Source organism: Stylophora pistillata, chromosome 12 (genome assembly GCF_964205215.1).
Source record: "Stylophora pistillata chromosome 12, jaStyPist1.2, whole genome shotgun sequence".
NCBI classification, from domain to species: domain Eukaryota; kingdom Metazoa; phylum Cnidaria; class Anthozoa; order Scleractinia; family Pocilloporidae; genus Stylophora; species Stylophora pistillata.
Genome location: NC_142530.1, coordinates 23,720,086 through 23,735,400, shown reverse-complemented (window position 1 = coordinate 23,735,400; position 15,315 = coordinate 23,720,086). Strand labels below are relative to the sequence as shown.

General features: G+C 40.3%; 1 protein-coding gene and 1 pseudogene across 1 annotated transcript in view; one reads left to right on the top strand and one right to left on the bottom strand.

Annotated features, from left to right (window-relative positions):
* Positions 1 to 5,598: 5,598 nt before the first annotated feature.
* LOC148719350 (neuropeptide FF receptor 1-like) lies at positions 5,599 to 7,533 on the bottom strand (annotated as a pseudogene).
* A 1,663-nt stretch (positions 7,534 to 9,196) lies between these two features.
* The window catches only part of LOC111326376 (RNA-binding motif, single-stranded-interacting protein 2), a 45,545-nt gene continuing 39,426 nt past the window's right edge, over positions 9,197 to 15,315 (top strand). The window contains exon 1 of the mRNA XM_022930359.2: positions 9,197 to 9,345. The gene's annotated coding sequence lies outside the window, so the exon portion shown is untranslated. The remainder of the gene's footprint in view (positions 9,346 to 15,315) is intronic.

Genomic DNA, 15,315 nt, shown 5'->3' with positions numbered 1-15,315 from the left:
TTCAATGTTGTGGTTGGTAAGTCGATGGTGTTCAGCAATGTGATTGCTGACATCACCTTTCCTCGTCGCCCGTCTGGGTTCAGTCAGTCTTGTTGTGAGGTTTCTGCCAGTCTCACCGATGTAGGAGGCTTGGCAGTCGGAACAATTGATCTTATAAGTCGTTCCCTGTCTGTTCCTCGGTTCGTCTTTGTCTTTAACGTTGGTTAGTAACTGACGTAGTGTGGTGATGGGTTTGTGGGCGACGCGGATATTGAAGGGTAGTAAGATGCGCGAGATGTTTTCAGACATGCCTTTTATGTACGGTATGGTTGCTGTAGTCGTAGGGGTTGCGGTGTCGTTTGTTTCGGTAGTGGTAGTGGGTCAACAAAACACTGACATACAGTTTACCAGAGAAGTCGAAGAAAATGGCAAACTTCCTTTTCTAGACTGCCTGGTAAGCCACAACGACAACTCATTACGGACGACAGTTTACAGGAAACCGACACACACCGACAGATTACTAGACGAGTCATCCTACAACCCTACCTCGCACAAAGCCACAACTATCAGAATTCTAACACGACGCGCACAACTAGTATGCGACTCGACAGACAGCTTATCCGACGAGAACAAATACCTTCACCGTGTTTTTACGAAGAACAACTACAACAACGACTTCATCCGACGAAACACTCACCGACCCACTACCACTGCCGAAACAAACGACACCGCAACCCCTACACTACAGCAACCATACCGTACATAAAAGGCATGTCTGAAAACATCTCGCGCATCTTACTACCCTTCAATATCCGCGTCGCCCACAAACCCATCACCACACTACGTCAGTTACTAACCAACGTTAAAGACAAAGACGAACCGAGGAACAGACAGGGAACGACTTATAAGATCAATTGTTCCGACTGCCAAGCCTCCTACATCGGTGAGACTGGCAGAAACCTCACAACAAGACTGACTGAACACAGACGGGCGACGAGGAAAGGTGATGTCAGCAATCACATTGCTGAACACCATCGACTTACCAACCACAACATTGACTGGGACTCTGCGCAATGCCTAACCTACAGCACTGACTATTTTCAACGACTGACTCTGGAAAGCTGGTTTACTAACTTAGAATTAGAACAGACTCCCCTAAACAGATATCAACAACTACCCGCTCCATACAAACGACTCATTCACGACATAAACATCACAAACGACCGAAAAAGAACGACCTAACTTTACCGACAGATCGAAACAGACCAATCACGACCGACTTACGTCACTTGAGTCTTACAGCCAATAACATCACGGCAAAACCAACCGATAATTTTACACGAACTGGAATAAGAACATTCTACTGACAACAATCATTCACTTGACTCTGATGATGACTTCCGCACAGGTTGTCGAAACGTCAGTCACTGCCACCGACAACAGTCCTTCTCAGGACTACACTCACCTGGACGATCAGACTACACCTTCACATGTTACCCCCGGGTTCAAACCATTTACTGCAGTAGATAATTAAATAGATTATTAAAGTTAGTTAAGTTTTAAATTTCAACGAGAGTTGAAAGGTCGACTTTTCTTATGTTCTTCTTGGACGAATTTAGAGTTTCTATCGTTCTTAGGTGTCTTGGTAACTTCGACCAGATGAGAGGTCCCATATATTTAATAGAATTCCTACCAAATCTTACAGTTAGCCTATAGTTAGCCTATAGTTAGCGTTCCAGTCACGAAAAACTGCCCTAAGACCCCTCTCCTGGACATGCTCCAGTTTTGTTGCATCACTTCCCCTACAAAAGTGCCATGCAGTACTGCAGTAAGTCAAATAGGGCAAGACTGCAGCCTTATACAGCTGCAGCTTAGCAGTGGTTGGTATCAAGTTGCGCAACCTTATCATTACTAGGCTCTGACTAGCTTTTTTGCAAATCTCACTTATGTGGACATTAAAGGTCAATTGAGAATCAATGCGTACACCTAATAATTTAATGTTCTGATGGTGGGAAACTCTATTACCGTCTATGTCAATATTGATAATGGCATCTTTTTGCTTGCTAATGAGCATGCTACCATATTTGGTAAAGTTTCCCTGTAAACAGTTCTCTTTATACCAACTTGTTGCTGCAACTGCACTCTCCTGTAATCTTGTTTGGATTAGCTGGACATCTTTACTTGCTTCGAAAAACTGGTGATCATCCGCATACATGGAGATATTCGACTTCATTACATAAGTCAGATCATTCTGATAAAGATTCCACATCAAAGGCCCAAGAGAAGAGCCTTGAGAGCACCCTCTTACCACCCTCCTCCATCCGCTTGTTGTGTTCCCTAGCTTCACTATTGCTTGGCGGATTTCAAAATATGATGCCATGAGTTTGAGGCCGACATCAAAACTGTATGCTCTTAGTTTAGCCAGCATGAGTGGTGGGAACAGACAATCAAACGCCTTACTCATATCTGTTGACAACACACTCCCCATTGTCCAATGAGTGCCTCCAGCTCTCAGTCAGGTATAACAAGGCAGTCTCGCAACTGTTCCTCTTTCTATATGCAGTCAAATGGTCACACAGGCGATTATTATAGTTACCAGTGATTTGGGAAGAAAGGAGTAGCTCAAAAATTTTATAACAATTTGCACAGTCAGGACGATAGTTATCTTTTTGCAGTTGATCGCCTTTCTTGTGAACTGGGGTCCATTCTCCCTTCTTCCAGTCAGTTGGCCAATGCCCCTGCTCAATGCAGATGTTAAACAGATTGGCAAGTGGTACAGCCAATTCACTAGCCCCAGATATAAGTGCCCTCGGGGGGATTAGGTCCCAGCCCATAGCCTTGCCTAGCTTCAGCTTTTTAAGCCTGTCCTCTACTTCACAAGGTTTAACGCTTTGGAAAGAGAAGAACTGACTATTATCGTGATTAGCCGCCCTTATGGCCATCAAACTGCTGTGATTGTCAAAATCACCCAGAGAGCACTTATTTATATCCAATTGGCCAATACCATCAGCAATTGTTGCAAAACACTCCCCAAAAGCCTCGGAGATGTCAACCTTATTACTACTAGCTTGCCCCCATTAATATTAAGCTTAATGTCTGAGACTTGCCTGCAGTTTGACTTTGATGACAAGAAGGGCATAAAAGTTTTATAAAAGTCTTGTGGTTTGTTCTTAAGATCCTCGGCTTTCATTTTCCAATAGCTCTTTATTGCTTTCCTACGCAGTCTAGTCGCCTCATTTCGAAACTTTTTAAGATTGATCAAGTCCTCTGGAGCATTTGTCCTCCTGTATCGCCTAGCAGCCCTGCGTCTTGCCCGTATTGCCTCTTTCCACTCTGAGTTCATATATGGTACATCCTGATCTCTGACACGCATTTGTTTAAATGGCATATGGTCATTGACAATCTCCGTCAGTAGTGTACTTACAAAACCAACCCGATGCTCCACACTATCGAAAACTTCCCCAGCATGCCAAGGTGCTGAATTAAGGTGTTCTTGAAATTTATCCTTATCAAAGTTCTTAACTGAACGGAATTTGATAATTCTAGGCTTGACTTTAGCTGCTGTGTCTTGCATGAAGCCATACACTAGTGGGTGGTCACTAAGACCCGGTTCGTAAATCCCACTCTGGACAAATAAATGAGCTTCATTAGTCAAGATAACGTCGATGAGGGTCTTGGTAGTCTTACCAGCCCTAGTTTGAATCCTAGTTGGCTCCGTAATTACACACTCAAGTCCATGGGTCTCCTCTGTATCAATCAACAACTTGCCTTCAGGCTTATCAGGGCGGAGTCTATCAAGGTTTAAATCCCCCAATAACACAAGTGCATGTCCCTGCATTGAAGCCCAGTTACAAAAGTGATTAATCTCCTCCTCTAGTTGCAGTTGATGCTTGCTGACAAGAGCTTTGGGAGGGCGATACAAGCCAGCCACAATTACACGTCTCCCTTTGAGCTCAACGTCCAAAACCAATGATTCAATAGTTTTGTAGCTGCCAGGAACTTTTAACCGTTTGCAGATCACGTTAGATGACGCATAAGCCAAGAGACCACCTCCTCCTTTCATCCTGTCACTACGGTAAAGCTGGTACCCTGGTATAGCAAATTGTGTATCGGGATAGGAAGAGTCAATTTTGGTTTCACCAATGAACATCACTTGAATTCTTAGCTTTTGTATAATTTCCCTCATCTCTTCAAATTTATTCTGATAGCTGTTGATATTCAAATGTGCTATCAAGAAATTAGAGCTGCACTTCACTCGAACATCCATAAAACTTGCAAAATCACGGTCCTGAGAGTCAATCTAATCTGTATAATCCATGACAGCTGGTTCATTCATGAAGAAATCTTCAAGAGTGGTGTTTCCAATTCCATGAAATGGTAAATCGTATGTCATAATAACAACATCGTATGTCATGTGACTGTATCAGGGTGTTAAGTTCCTATTTTTTCCTGTTTTTTAGCCTGCCTCCTATTTTCTCCTATTTTTTCATGAAATTCCTAGTTTTTCCTATTTGTTTTTTTGAGTTTTACAAGGTACACAGAAACATTTTGAAATATTTAAAGTAAAATTGCCAATAACATTGATAAATTCTACAAAAAAACTGAGACTTCATGTCAAAAAAGATCAGTTTGAAGCCTATATGAGTGATTTTCTTCTGAAACTCGTGCCCAGACTGTCTCAGTGCTTTTGATAGCATACAAGGAATTCTGAGAGGTTCATTTACATGCTTGTGCATCCGCTATGTTGAAGTAGGAATGTAAGTTATTCAATCCAATTCTATCCAAAGAGGTACTAAGGATGTTCAGTCAAATGAAGGATGATGGAATTCCTATGGCAAACTAATTACACTTGCTCAAGATGGCCCAAATGCAAAACTATTTTGAATGAATTGCAGCAATTGATTAAAGATGATTATCCACAGTTTTCTGGTTTTGTTGGCAGTTGTGTACTTCATGTTGTGCATAATGCCTATAGGAAAGGCTTAGAGAAAAATGGCAAGGAGGTAGATCAGCTTATTATTCTCACAGTTCCCCCCCCCCTCCCCTCTCACCCTCCCTTCCCACCCTCCAGCAACAAATAAATGTTTCAACATGTAAGACTAACATGATTGAAAATTAGGTTTAGAAATCAATACCAGTTACGTTGATAAAGCACAGGATAATAAAATTTAACCAGAGTAAGCAAACATAATAAATCCATATTTTCTTGTCCGAACTTTGGGGGGTTTGTTTACATCGAAAGCCACGTGAAACTACACGCGAAACTTGACGCTGAGAAGGTAAATTTTCGATAATTACTGTTACATGTCAACACATGCATGGGGTGCTAGTAAAAGTAGCATATTATGCAACAAGCAGTGCACGTTTATTTTTCCAAACTATGCTCCAAATATGCTCGTTTTTGAAAATTTCGCCACTTTTTCTTAATATATCCTTAAAAATAAGAGGGTTGCGGCACAATTCCCAAAATGTCCCAGAAAGCGCGGCTGATTTAACGATTCTACCCTGCAATAGTTATTTTCACGTTAGTCTCTTATGCATTGAGAAAAACCTCAAAACGATCACCAGTTCAATTGCCGTTCGAAATAGTAAATAAACTGAATGAATCACAATTGAATCTGGACGAATAACAAGACACGAAAGATGCATATGACAAGTGGTTTATTTCTCCCATACTTCTTTGAACATTTTGCAAGTTATTGGCATAAGAATGGTAAATTAAAGTTGTGCCATGAAAGCACTCTAAAGATTTGTTCCAATGGCACTTCCTTACGCGGTTGAACTTTTTTCAATGAAGTACTATTAACATATGTTGTTATTGTACCAAACACTTTTGAAGGGCGTTCTCCTCATGTGGAAGGCTCCCATTTTCCAAAGAAGTGACCTCAGTCGGGTTTTCAACCTCCTCCAATACAGTACCTACATGATGTGCGTATATCTGTGAGAAAAGTACCCATCCTGCGGCTGGAGTGACGAGAGGGCTTGTCTATTTTAGAGATACACCATTCCATATATTACTCCATGACTGCATCAGTCTAGCTTTCGCTGCAATTCTTCGCGTTTCAGAGATTTGTTTTAATCCATCGTAAGTTTCGACGTCTGTGTGGCAGAGATAGTTCCAAACGTAGTAATGAGTTTTGACTAGACAGAAACCACACTGAGCACTTTTCTTGGCTAAATAATCAGCCCAAGGTCGTCTTTCACTCAAGCTTTGCGGGCTGGATGCTGCACCCTGGGGACTTAGAGAGGGCTTCCTAATTCTTCGAAAGGTAATGAGTTCCCTCTACGAAAGCGCGGATTTCGCGCTCCTATTATGATAGGATTATACGCGCTGTACAGAGATCCGCAGATGTAGGCGAAACGTAAAAAATGTTGAGGAATTTGACTAGCATCTGCTAAAAGAGTTAAGACTCCGTACGCGAAAAACGGCGTCCGACAAGCAACGAACGCTGCTAAAAGAAACAAAAGGGTGATGATAATTTTTTTTCTGCGCTAAGATACCTCGACCGTCGATGATAGCGGTGTCACGGATTCGTTTACAATGCGACTTCACCGCCTCTATAATCCTCCAATATAATAAAATCATTGCTAAGATGGGAATTGTGTAGACCACAGATATCAGAAAGACCGTATGTGATACTTCCAAGGCGCTACGCGGAAATCGAGGACCACAGATACTTGATGATGACTTGTACACGATTTCAGTCCATCCGAAAATGGGACCAATAGAACACGCCAGCGCCGAGGCCCATACCACAAGAATGATCAATAGAGAGCGTCTTTGTATTATTATCATTCTCAAAGGCTTAACAATAGAGAAGTACTTGTGTATACTTATGGCTGTGAGCGTGAAGATGGACGAGGCGAACCAGAAGGGTAATACGAACCCGTTGAACTGACACAGTGGCTCGTCAAGCACCCAGCCTTGTTTAAGAATTGCTACTATCATGAAAGGTATACAGAATAAACAAACTCCTATCCCCGTGATCGCGAGCTGCGTTAGGAAAAGGTTCGTTCGTGTCCCCATTTGGCGATTGGGGATAACAACGCCAACCACGAGGCTATTACCAATAAGACCGGCTACAAGAGTCAGGAACAAAACGGCAAGTTGCAAAAAGGTGAGGTTGTCATGGTTTTGCCTTTTCATCATAGTTGCTAATGGTGGAATTGTCCTGTTCTATGCTTGTTTGAACTGTGTTCTGCTGATTGAGTGATTTCGCTGCCATTATCACCCGATTCACAGTGTATCAAGCGATACTGAAGTAACAGCGACGATTATTGATAGAAAATGATCTCTAATAATGTTCTACCTGACTAACTGGCAAACTATGCTGATTACAAGAACCCCAACGTCGTGAGGAACGTGCTTTATGCGAGTTTGCACTTGTCTGTGTAATCGCATTCAAACTATTTTATTTTCACAAGAACAGAATCCCTAAGTACGCCGGCTTGTTAAACAAATTTTTATCTTTTTGTGTGCATACCGCCAGCTATTGACAGGAGAATAAAAGAAGAACTGAAAGCAGCGCGTCGCATAAGCAATTAGCACGATAAGTCCCTAACCTCCTCGGTTATTCAATCGAATGTAAATGATAGAAAAGACGGGAAAATAATAACCTTTTATCTTTCCTATCAAGTATCATTATCCTTCAGTGGTCAATATCGTTTAAGGGTCTTCATTAAAGAAAGATTCACGACGTCGCATAGTTTTTTTTGTCTAAACCAAAAATCCTACCAAACATATCATTAATTATCATATACTTAGTAAAGTATCGTTAGTTGAGTAAAAAAAATATATTACTCTACTATTACACCGCTTCATCAATCTAGGGACATCGGCACGCGCAAAATCATTGCCATCGTCTTACATAATAGAACATGGTAAGCAGTTGAACACCAAAATAGCGTTAACTCGCCGAAAACGCTTCAAAATGGTCTGAGACGCTGGTAATCAACAAAGAAAACAACAAGGCAATAAGGTAAGTCCATTTTATTTCAAAACAAGACATTTTTTCTCTCTTTTAAGGCAAACCGATAACATCCCATACAAACCCTTATAAATATAAAACGTTGCGCAACACTGTAAGAGTCACGTCCGCTTTTCTAGAAGTAAGCTTGGGCTGCCTGTGCTCTACTGGGCTCGGAAAATGTTACGAAGTTATAAAATATCCCGTCGCGTATTGATGATATCTCATTGTTCCTGGTTGATCATTTGCAAGTGAAGAAAGGATATACATTTTAGTGTGAAATACAGGATTTCCGTGATACTCTCTCTCGAAATTTAAGGGTAACTGCCGCTGCACAGATTTGTTATTATTTCTATCATCATAATTATTATTAGTATTATTATTATCATGCCAGACCCCCCAAGCTACGACAACAAATGCCACGTGACGCTTAGAACTTTATAGTTCTTGTTTCTGGCTGTTCAGAGACGTTTTTATCTACTGTGGTGTGCACGCAGTTTCTTTACTTATTCCTTACAGAAAGAAAGAAAAAAAAAAAAAAAATGGATGGAGACCGCTTGGTCCCGAGTACGTGATCGACAGGCTTGTGGAGAACGCATGTGTCAACTAACAAGTGTATGCAATTTAAAACTGTCGTCAAGAACTTCCCCAATGTAATATAATGATAATAACACCTTTATTTAGACACGATAATGTTTAAAGCTGAACAGCTTGTGGGGTCGTGTGTAAATGCAAATAAACTCTAACGACGAAGGGCTAACGTTCGGCGAAGGGCTAACGCTCGAAACGTCAGCTTTTGTAATCATTACGGTGGCCAATTTACCATTTCAACTTTGTTGATATATCTAAATGATGATGGTTTTTGAGGAGAGGGGAAAACCGGAGTACCCGGAGGAAAACCTCTCGGAGCAGAGTAGAGAACCAACAAACTCAATCAACTTACGACGCCGGGTCAGGGAATCGAACCCGAGACACATTGGTGGAAGGCGAGCGCTCTCACCACTACACCAACCCTGTTCCCCTAGTGATTGCTTATCGATTGAAAAAAAAATTGCTAATTGAGTCGATCTTTCGATAATTATGTAAAATATAAACAAAATCTTTCAAAGTCTTAAACGTTACGGCTTTTGTAAGTAGCTAGGCAAAAAATAAGGTACAACGTTCAAAGTCTATTCGCGTCACGCCTTGCCGGCCTGCGGGTTCATGTCACGTAAGTACTGTTGAATAGGTACTTTACGTAAGCAAAAGCTTTTGTGTCTGGTCGTAAAAAAAAAATCCAGACGAGTATGTATTGAATTCGAAATGATTACAAATGTTCTGTGCTTCGTGAGGACGGAATGCATCTGGAATATTCTCTGTGTGCGAGGGCTAAATTTCGGATTTCTGTCGTTCTCTTTGGGTAAGTTTTTTCAATGTTGCTTCAATTTTTACGTCTTTCTCACGTGGCGTTTGAACTATATTGTTCACCGGTCAATGAGCGAAAAGCTGAGTCATGAAACTCCGCATCGTCGGTAAAATCGAATCAATGATGAGACATTTTTCATAAATTTGGGTCATTTATTTGCCTACTCTTATCTCGAATAACGATTATGTCTTTAGATTGAAGTAATCTTTTATCCTATCGAGTTTTGAAAACTGGAAGGCAGTTATTTCTTCGGCGATTCATTGCGTAAGGAGCGTCTTAATATTGTGCCTTCAACCAACATTGGAAAGAGCTTAAGGAAGACTTAGACGCGGATTTGTAAGGAAGCTTAGGAATGAAAATTTTAATAAAAAATTCAGCTATTTGGATCGATAATTTTCAAGCTAATTTACTCTGTACGGCAGTAGCACTTCTTTCCGTGTTCTGTACTAACATTACGGAACGAATCGAATTCGAAATATCTGTTGCCTATTAAAATTGACTTGGCTGTACAGGAAAATTGAAATCATTGGTTATATATTTCACCTCTCAGTGAACACTCGCCGAAGCTAGATTTATGCTCTCAAAATTTCTCTTTATTTGGCGAGCAGATTATTTTCCAGTTTTCACGGTAGTTGACTTTCTCGAAATACTATTAATGTTGCAGTTCCTGTCTCTTCGAAGTTGTAAGTTCAAGTTAAACTACAAATCCAGACAGGGAGGAAAGGAAATTTAACTCATCGTGTTTTAACCGAAGTCGGAACTTTAAAATATTTGCATTTTAATGCCACCTTATGATGTTGCAACACGTAAATAACTCAGAGATGATGTCCTGTGAAGCAATTCTTCAAGTTTAGTTACATACTGTGATGTCGAAACCCACGATCCATCATCTAAGACGGTTGTTTGGGACTCGTATAATATAATAAGCAATCGAATCACACGAGATTTTTCCTTTTGTAAACCACACAGTGTGGTAACTGTTTTCTTTTACAACAATCTATTAAGACCGAACTCGCTGTTCATTTTACTGAGCATTTATTTTACAGTTGCCACTCTTTGGAAAACTAACTTCCTTGTTTTGATCAATATAGACATATTTTAAGCCAGCGATAAAGAAATGCAAAATAAAACTTCAGATGACTATTTACAACTATATAAGAATGACAGGAGTTCGCTCTCTCACTGAGCTCACAACAAATTTTAGCACAACAGGGTATCAAGATCAACCAAAGACCATTCCAAGATGGCGGCTGAAGAACGAAATCACTAAATGTTCAAACTATACTGGACAGTTATAGCAACACACTAATAGGAAACCTCTGGAAGGTAATATTCTGAGGTTCATCAGGTCATGTTATTGCTTTAACTGAGACAATGTAATTTCAAATTTGAAAAACTTACGGACAATTATGAGTGGAGGTGAATGGCCTTGGTATACGCCTTCAGGCATACGAGCTTGCATTGAATGTGGATAAGTTAAGGCCTTCAAGTTGCCAGAGGCATGAATTAAATTGACTTGAAATTTTCATTACGAACTATTTGAGCCAAGTAATTAGTTTTCGTGAGGATTATCTTAGCTTTACAATGATGTTTGATTATGATCGCCATTTCACGGGCGGTATTTTTTTTAATTAGGTAACTGTAGAACTGGGTTGATATAACTTCACTTTCTCTTGCTGTGAGTCGACAGAATTTGACAAACTTTTGCCGAAAATTATCTTTATTTTGTGTCCGCGATAGTTATGTTCACTATTTCAAGAGAATCATACTCTGGCCTGACATGAATGATCTCGCTTATTTTTATGGAGCAACCAAGATGGTGACACTTCATGCCGACTCTTTTAAGGTAATGACAACACCCAGGTTCAGTAGCTTTTGGTAACCTTTTCCTCTTGTGGTTTAGAATCATTTAGTTCGTCTGGTAATTCCACATCATTTTGGCGCGAAAATGTTTTCTTGTTCAGTCCGCCGTGGCTATCATCGGGGACATTAATGTCTTGAGACACCTGTGCGATGCATTTTCGATCGAGCCGGCCGCTGGCATTTGTTCCTGGTTAGTGAACCTAAACCCCATCTTCATCAATCTAGAAAACTTTTCTCGAGGAAGTTAGTTTGACACAATTAAGATAAAGCTTCGTGTAGCGTTTCGTTGCCGTGGCAAGTTGGTTGACTATCGATAAACGTAAACATACTTTAATCCAAAATACTTGATCAACATCAAACACTGCATCATTTGGTAGCGTGACTTCCGACGTTGGATCTGAACTGAAGTATTTAAACTGCCGGTGATAGCTTCAGACTACTAGGTTACTCGTTCTAGATTTATCGATCAGTCATGAGAACATGAATGGTTATCAAACAACAAACATGAAATACATATATATGAACTGCGGTTATGAAACGTATATGTGCACGTTCCTTCGCAGTAAAGCACTATTTTTTCACTAATGCTTAAATAGTGCTTTACTGCGAAGGATCGTGCACATATATGAATGGTTATGTTAGTTTAGACTTGTTCCAAGTCTCCTCTTACATAATAACAAAGTTATATGCTCTGATATACCCTGAACGACTTCCTTTCAAAACATATTCAGTTCAACTTTATAGTTTCGCCGTAACAAATCCAGTTTGGACAGATTCGGTTCGAAATATGAAATACTTTTGCTGTCTCCGTCGACGGATTATTTCAAACCTGATAATGATTTTTTAGAACTTAGAATGGACATATTGTAACCTTTCAAAAGTTTTTAAGAGGGTGGTACAGGCGCCGTATTTTCTATGAACTCACGGCGTATCTAGTCGAACAACTTTTAATCGAACACTGATCGAGCAAAATCGTTCGACTGAATTCGAGTCTGTTCAATAAACGAATTGAAGATATTTTCATAGGTTGGTCGGAAGTGTGATTAAACAGGAACGAAAACAAAATCGTTCTCCCTTTTTTTATTTTAGTCCAGGAAAATCAAAGAGAATTGACTAAACAGCTCATTTAAACTTGTTAATAAGAAAGAGTTTGAAAATTTGAAAACATTTTTTTCTCTTGTTTTTTTTATTCATGGGTCATTTCAGAGAAACTGTTGCTGTAATGGGAAGCGAGGCATCTTGATTTACTTCTGTGACGCGTGTCCTAAAGCTTTTCAGAGTTGATTAACAGTCAGTTGTTGGGTAGATTAGCTTAGGCCATCTTCAATCCTGCTGGGGAGCAGAGGGAGTCGGCCGTGGTGGATCTCCACCGGACACTAGTCAGTTTTTGGGTGTAAAGAAAATATAAGCGTTGTCAGAGAGGTAGGAGTGTCCTGTGGGAAAGTGAATAGGGAGCTTTAGCAACGAGAGCGGCAACGGCAACGAGAACGGCAGAAAACGATAGGCTTAATGAGCAAAAACAATCGCCCTGGTCGTGCGTTAAACATTTTGGTACATTTCTTTGCCGTTCTCGGCAAAACAACAAAGTGAAATAACCAAATTTTAGGTTTTCTCGAGAACGTGTGCGCATGACGGTTAATTTTTCTTTCTTTTTCCTTACTGTAACGCCGTTCGTAGTGATATAGTCCCTGAATATTTCGCCAGCATTTTCCAAGTGAAACACATCGGAATATAATCTCGAAAAAGTTTCGTAAACGAAAAGTTAGATTTCGACACGAAGTTTTCGTTGGCGTCGCCGTCGTCTTTGCTAAAGTTCCCTACTACCAATACGAGCGAGTTTGATTGCCAAGATCTACTTGCCTCATTGGCAAGTCATTCATAGCAAGATCTCTTTTTAACTCGAGCATCGTTTTCAAGTTGCTTTTTGTAAGAATGCTAATCAGTCCTTGGCTCTCGTATCTTGCGCGATTTTTCTTGTTACTTTCATTTGCTGCAGAGTAACCTGCCAAGTCTTAGATCCTACTGAAGTGAGTCCAGGGATGGCTCTGTTAAGCCCCTTAAACTCAATTGAAAAAACGTGAGATTTCTGGCAGAAAAAAACCTTCGGTTTGTGATTTAGAAGCTTTCCTCGTGTTCTCCAAACATCCCGTGTGGCTTTATCATGTTATAGAGCCTAGAAAATTGTGTTCCGTTGCATAAGTGTAGAAAAAAGGGTTTGTATTTTTTCCTTATACATTTCCTTATAAGGAAGTGTCCAAAGAGAAGTTATTTGGTTTCTTGTCTTTTGAATTTGGAATTCTCTTTCAGCTCTTCAAAGGCAATCATTTCGTCCACTGTATCATATCCTTGTTATTTCCGGATTTCATGTTTTCCTTCATTCCTATACAAATATTTCATAATTTGTATCTGCGAGTCAGTTTTCAAGTTTAATTCAAACTGCATTCAGGGTTCCTGCGCTCCTTGAAAGTTCTTCAAAGTCCTTGAATTTAAGTTTTTGGTGTTGAAAGTGTAAGTTTCTAGCACAAATCGCGAAAACGAGTTTTCCTTTCAAATCCTGCGTCTGATTGTGATGTTTGACACGTAATTGTTATCTATTTTGTACCTGATTGGTGCATTGAAAGTAACCTAGGTTACCTAGCACGTGATCACTCAGATGTGCATGCTTAAGTCACGCTCGTTGGACTTTTCGGCCGGTCCTACATGCACGCTCGTGTTTCTGAAAGGTCCTTGAATTTGAGAGCCAAGGTCCTTGAAAATGATCTTAAAAGTGCTTGAAAGTCCTTGACTTGGGTTCCTGAGAAAGTGCAAGAACCCTGTGTATTGAATTTCGTGTTCTTTGATTTCTTTTTAACTTTTTTCCTCCTTGGACGCAGGTGTTACCTCGCCTTGAGGTCTCAATGATGTAACGACTTTTACTGCTAATGCTTAAAATTATGGGCTCCTGCTAAAGTTTAATATCTTTCCATTATTGTCGTCAGTAATTTCTTTTACGGTTAACTTTGTTTACGACTCGACTAACGGTTAAAATTTGTCGATTTTTACACCATCTGCTAAATTTTTAACCTTTATAGGGCTAACGGTTGATTCCTTTGAGACACTCCTCCTTACCGGTGGAAAGTCAACATTTGTGAGTCACCTAGGCCTGTTGTTTTGTGTTTAAAGGGATAGTGGTTTATCCCTATAGTAGTGAAATGTAGTTTTAAGTACACCGAAAGTGTAATATAGTCCTTAGTGATGAAGTGTTTTTGAAAAGAATTTTTTCAAAGTTCGTTCGGCGCCGTAAGGGTGCGCAATCTTGTGCTTCTTTCGCCGCACACTTGAGCGAAATCACCAACAATTTTAGACTTCATGTGATATCTGCACCCATTCAATCAAAACACAGTTGATTTCACGAATAAGAAGCTCATTTACAGATGGAAATTTAGGACTAATCAGTGGCTATCTCCTGGGTGGGGTTTTTTAGAAATCACTCGTTTTCAGGGGGATCGAAGGGGGGATCTTTCGTCGCGAACAGAGTATAAAGGGGGACTTATGAAATTAACTTCCAATGAATTGTTAGTGAGCCTTAAGGGAGAAGGGGGGCAATCAGGTAAATTTAATCGTGATGTGACCAAAATCCTCTGAACCCCCTTTTCCCCCGCCGCCGGCCCAGTCCCCGCTCCAGGTGATCACTAATAACCAGTACCAGTCAATGAAAAGATTATGAGCGCCAAATTAAGTTGTATCAGTACGATTAAACTCATCACAGAAAAGATATAAAAACATTATTTACCGGCCAAGGTCGGTCTGTAATGGAAAACCTTGTGCCCTCCCAACCTCAAAATCCCGGGGACAGTTTTTCCTTGTGCGAAACTTCTGCCCGTTACATACCATGTATATTTTTGGACAAGGAGAACTTTTTGAGTCGATTGAGATGACGAATTATCTCTTTAGGAGCTTCTAAACCCTTGTACAGGGGCGGGAATTCCATATCAATAATGACGAGGAGGGATAATCATCGGAAAGTTAGTGCTCCTGTGGTCTGCGCTTTTTTGACCCCTTCTGAAACCCCTTTTTAGAACAAATACGTCACTGTAAGGACGACCTTGTTTCGAATTAATT